We start from the raw sequence: 6000 nt of genomic DNA on the forward strand, positions 1-6000 counted from the left end.
CGGGTTTTGGAATCGGGAAGCAATCGGGAAGCCGACTGCCTAAATACCGGCAGCCGGCTTCCCGACTGTCATATCCCGGCAAGGGTGAAATGCCAGGCGTCTAGATGTAGACGCCCGCATTTCCCCAACGCCGGGAGACTGGCGCCCGGCATCCCAATCGTAGTGATGCCGGGTGCCACGAGCGGACAGCCGCGGGGGAGAGGGTTAGGTTTAGGGCTCCCGGGGGGGACTTAGGGTTAGGCACCCCCCTGGGAGGGTTAGGCTAGGGGGAGGGTTAGGGTTAGGCACCCCCCCGGGGGACTTAGGTTTAGGCAGCGGGGAAGGGGGTGGTTAGGGTTAGGCACTCCTTAGGGGGGGTTAGGGTTAGGGGGGTTAGGTTAGTAGATACTTACCTATCCACGATCGGGATTTCCAGCGCTGTTGAGCTTCCGCTGCTTCTAACTCTGCTCTTGTCGGGCTGCCGCTCACGGGAATCGAACCGCCGGCCATGCCCATTTCATACCCATTCCTTGGAATCTATAAAGGTCCCCGGTCATTGGCGCCATTTCACGTCGGTTTTGGAGAGTGTATTGAACAGACGTGATGTAACTGTGCTCTGTTCGTCCATCAAGGGGCTGCTGTGTCTTGCAGGGGTGCTCTGCTCTGTCTGTCCATCCATCAAGGGGTTGCTCCTGTCTTGCAGAAGTGGTCTGCTCTGTCGGTCTAGGGGTGCTCTGGGTGCTTTGTCAATCCATAAAGGGGATGCTGTGTCCATCAGGGGTGCTCTGCCAGTCTAGAGATGCTCTGTCCATCTATAAAGGGGCTGCTGTGTCCTTCAGGGGTGCTCTGTCGGTCTAGGGGTGCTCTGTCCATCCATAAAGAGGCTGCTGTGTCCTTCAGGGGTGCTCTTTTGGTCTAGAGGTGCTCTTTCCATTCAAGGGTGCCCAGTGTAAAAAAATAAAAGCTAATAATATTAAATATTTATTCATATACAGGTTGAGTCTCCCATATCCAAATATTCCGAAATACGGAATATTTTTAGCATGACTGAGATAGTGAAATCTTTGATTTTAGATGGTTCAATGTACACAATCTTTGTTTAAGGCACAAAATTATTAAAAATAAAGTATAAAATTACTTATAGGCTGTGTGTATAAGGTGTATATGAAACATAAATGAGTTTCATGTATGTACACAAAATTTGTTTGTGTCACAAAATTATTGAAAGTATTGTATAAAATTACTTTCAGGCTGAGTGTAGAAGGTGTATTTAATACATAAATGCATTCTGTGTTTAGATAGACATTTCAATATAGTGTGCAATTAAACGTGTTGGGAGCTCCATACCTGCCTTACATGAAGTTACCTGGAAAATCTCTAAATGAGATAAGCTCTTGGCACTTTTTGCCACATATTCACTTTATTTATACTTTGCATCAGAAATGTTCATTATGTTTACTATGAGATTTCTCTTTTAAACATAGACTTCCTGCTATATGTATGTTTTTATTTTATTTATTTTTCTCTCCTTTTATTGCTCAATGTGTGTTTTTAGTGTATTTTTATATTATCAAGTGTTAGAATAAATATTGGATATATTTTTATGAAATATTTGTCTTTTTAAATGAGACACATCATCTGGTTTGAGAGAGAGTGTAAAGTAAAGTTATACATTTTTATTATCCACATAGAGGTCTACACCTTACGGCACTATTTTGGAAATTTGCATTGACATCCTTTAAATTTATTTTCAAATTTAAGTTTTACTCATCTATTTATTCAAAGTGAATTTACACATACATATAGGTATTAATTTATTTTCCGATATGTACACACTTGTTTCACTGACACTATTTATATATTTATATTTATTTTTTAACCTATTTAATATATTAGGACTACGTATATTTATTGGTCCATAGATTATTTATTCATTAATAAGGTATACTCTTGTTTCACTGGCACTTTTTATATATTGATATGCATTCTTAACTTCATATATTGATATTTATTCTTAACGTATCTAATATATTTAATATATTAGGACAACATATATTTACTGCTTGACTTATTAGTGAGCTATCATTTCAAGTCCACTGCAACAAAATATATATATATATATATATATATATATATAATTATTTTTGTACCCCAGTGTAATATATTATTTTCTTTTTTTGACTGTGACACTGCTGGTCAGACTGCAGTGTCCTATTCATACAAAATATTGTGACACTGTAAATGGTAGCTGAGTGTAATATGCATATAAAATATTGTGACACTGTAAGTGGAACCGCAGTGTAGTATTCCTAAAAAAAAATGTTGTGACACTGTAACTGGTAGTGAAGTGTAATATACACATATTGTGATACTGTAAGTGGTAGCGCTGTGTAATATTCATACATGTATTGTGACACTGTAAGTGGTAGCGCAGTGTAATATTCGTAAAAAATATTGTGACACTAAGTTGTAGTGCTGTGTAATATTCATAAAAAATATTGTGACACTAAGTGGAACCGCAGTGTAATATTCATACATGTATTGTGACACTGTAAGTGGTACCCCAATTTCATCCAAGTATTGTGACACTGTAAATTGTAGCGTAGTGTAATATTCATAATAAATATTGTGACACTGTAAGTGGAACTGCAGTGTAATATTCATAAAAAATATTGTGACACTGTAAGTGGAACCGCAGTGTAATATTCATACATGTATTGTAACACTGTAAGTGGAAGCACAGTGTAATATTCCAACACGTATTGTGACACGGTGTCGCACCTCTCAGGTAGATAATGGATGCAACCCGTATTTAGGGATTGACGTGACCTATTTCTGAGGTGCAGAGTCTAATGTGCTGGCGGTGTTCACCAGGGACCCTCGCAAAAAGGTATGGACTTGGCTGCTATACAGGTGCTGGTGAACTCTGGATGTAGCGGAGAAGAATTTCAGTGTAGTCAACAGGCTAGGTCAGAACCAAATGGACAAGATGGTACCAGGGAGGAGACATATGCAGGTCACGGAGGATAGCCAAGGTCAGAACCAGATTATCAACCAGTACTAGTGATCTGATGAGATCAGAGTCATGGACAAAGCCAATTTCAGGAACAGGTAACGAGAAATTCACAGGAATGCTGGAGTAAGGTACAGGAGCCTATACTCTGACACCTGTCTGGTGCCAGATACTTCCTCTTATAGGTAAGAGTTCAAATCTCGCGCCAAACATGATTTCATGTTTGGCGCATCTGTCCCTTTAAGTTCCTCTACGTGTGCGCTCCTAGGAGAGCCGAACCCACCTGCACTTGCAGCCGCACAGCAAGGGGGACCAGGAGCAGACATCTCAGCAGCGGGCACCGGGGACTCCTCACCCGCTGCCGATGGAGATTCCAGTGCTACCGGACCCAGTAAGTAATAGCCGGTGTCTGGCACACTGTGACATTACCCCCCCTCTAGGGGTGGGCACCAAACACCCCACAAATGGTTTGTTAGGAAACTTCCGGTGGAACTTCTGAAGGAGCTGAGGTGAATGAATATCTGAGACCTTGACCCAGCAACGTTCCTTATAGTGCAATCCCACTCCCAATGAGCAGGAAGTGTCTCTGTGGCCTTTTTACCGAACATGTCCCTGAAGGACTGGTATGGAGCTGGAAGCTGATTTTCCGAAGAGATGACTAAGCTTCGAATGGCGCAATGTGGTTGTTTGACAGATGATAAACAGGACCAACGACATTGAGAACCCCATGACAGGATTTGAGGTTCTCTCCAGTTTAAAACAGGAGCATGCTTGCGGAGCCAAGGAAGACCCAGGATGACCGGACTCTTGGTTGATGGGAGGATATAGAATGTTATCAATTCTCGATGAAGAGCCCCTATTTGCATGGTGATTTCTGTCGTCCGCGAGTGAATGGTAGCCATAGGAAGTTTATTCCCATCCACACCAATGATATGAAGGGGGGGTTTGCAACGGCACACTTGAAATCCTTAACTCTTGGACCTTCTCAGCCATAATGAAATTGCCATCGGCACCTGAATCTAAGAAGGCCTTGACGACTTCAGAGGAATTTCCCATGACCAAATTTACATCAATGGAAAACTGGGAAGTAACACTGGGCCTGATTCTGACCCGCTCGCGAGCACTGAGCGCTCGCAAGTGGGTCGATGGTGCCCAAGTGCGCATGCGCGAGACCCGAATAACGATGGCCAGGCCGTCGTTAAGGGTCTCGCACCAAAGGGGGCGTGCTGTCAATGGTGAGTGACAGCACACCCCCTTTGGTGGGCGTGCCGGGGCCGTGGCTGCCCAGACGGAGGCATTCCCATGGGAACACCTACCGTCTTGGTCCGGCCCCATTGACATCACTAGTGATGTCAGTGGGAGTGCTTTTGGCTCTGATAGAGCCAAAAGCACTCCTGGGCTTGCAGCAGCGAGACCCTACCACAGGGTCTCGTCGCAAGCCCGATGGTCGCGATGGTCTTGACTATCGTGACCATCATTTTGGCCCCTCGCTATAGCTGTGGGTGGTCACCCACAGCTATGTGAGCGGCCAGGAGGCCACTAAAAAAAGGAGCAGGGACGGCCCTGATTCAGAGAGAGCGCTCTGTCAGAGCGTCCGGCTCTGAATCAGGGCCACTGTCTTTTGGGGTGTATTGAAAGGCACCTAGCCTGACCACCCCTTGACCAGTTAGGCTTTCTCGTTTCCTGGACATTTTGGGCAGCCAGAGAGAAAATGACCTGGTTCACCACAGTACAAACAAAATTTATTTTTGAACCTTCTAAATACCGGCAGCCGGCAGCCGGCTTCCCGACTGTCTTATCCCGCATGGGTGAAATGCCAGGCGTCTAGATGTAGATGCCCGCATTTCCCCGATGCCGGGAGACGGCGCCCGGCATCACGATCGTAGTGATGCCGGGCGCCGCGAGCGGACAGCTGCGGGGGGGGAGGGTTAGGTTTAGGGCTCCCGGGTCGGGACTTAGGGTTAGGCATCCCCCCGGGACGGTTAGGGTTAGGCTAGGGGGAGGGAGGGTTAGGGTTAGGCACCCCTTGGGGGAACTTAGGGTTAGGCACCCCCTTGGGGGACTTAGGTTTAGGCAGCGGGGAAGGGGGTGGTTAGGGTTAGGCACTTAGAGGGGGGATTAGGGTTAGGCACTTGGGGGGGAAGTTATGGTTAGGCACCCCTAAGGAGGGTTAGGGTGGTTAGGTTAGTACATACTTACCTATCCACGATCTGGATTTCCAGCGCTGTCGGGCTTCCGCTGCTTCGCACTCTGCTCCTGTCGGGCTGCCGCTGACGGGAATCAAACCGCCGGCCGCATTATCATACCCATTCCGTGAAGATATTCCTGAATACACAGAGAGATCAGATCGTCCAAGGAGGTTGGCAATTCCCTGGACGCCAATACGTCCTTGATTTGCTCGGAGAGACCTTGCATAAATGCTGCTACCAAGGCCTCATTGTTCCACCCTAATTCCGAGGCAAGGGTTCAGAATTGCATGATGTATTGCCCCACAGTCTGGTTGCCTTGTTTCAGTTGTAGAATGACTGAACTTGCAGAGGACACTCGTCCAGGCTCACCAAAGACCTTCCAAAAAGCAGTGCTGTTGTTAACCAGAGAGTCATTTCTTTCCCATAATGGAGAAGCCTATGCCAACGCCTGTCCAAACAACTGCGAGACAATATAAACCAACTTCGTTCTCTTGGAGGAGAAGTTTGCGGCCTGGACTTTGAACCAAATGGAACATTGATTCAGAAATTCTTGATAGCTTTGGGATCCCCATCATACTTTGTGAAAATCAGGATTCGTAATTGCGCTGAAGTACCTGCAGCTACTGACACCACAGGAGGTGCAGTTGGTTGTACCTGAGGTGACAGCGAGAGGGACCAGGAGCGGACATCTCAGCATCTGGTGCCGGGGACTCCCCATCCACCGCCAATGGAGATTCCAGTGCTGCCAGACCAGGTAAGTAATAGCCGGTGTCCGGTGCACTGTTACACACTGTAAGTGGTAGTGGAGTGTAATATTCA

Source organism: Taudactylus pleione, unplaced genomic scaffold (genome assembly GCF_031769625.1).
Source record: "Taudactylus pleione unplaced genomic scaffold, aTauple2 ptg000471l, whole genome shotgun sequence".
NCBI lineage: Eukaryota > Metazoa > Chordata > Amphibia > Anura > Myobatrachidae > Taudactylus > Taudactylus pleione.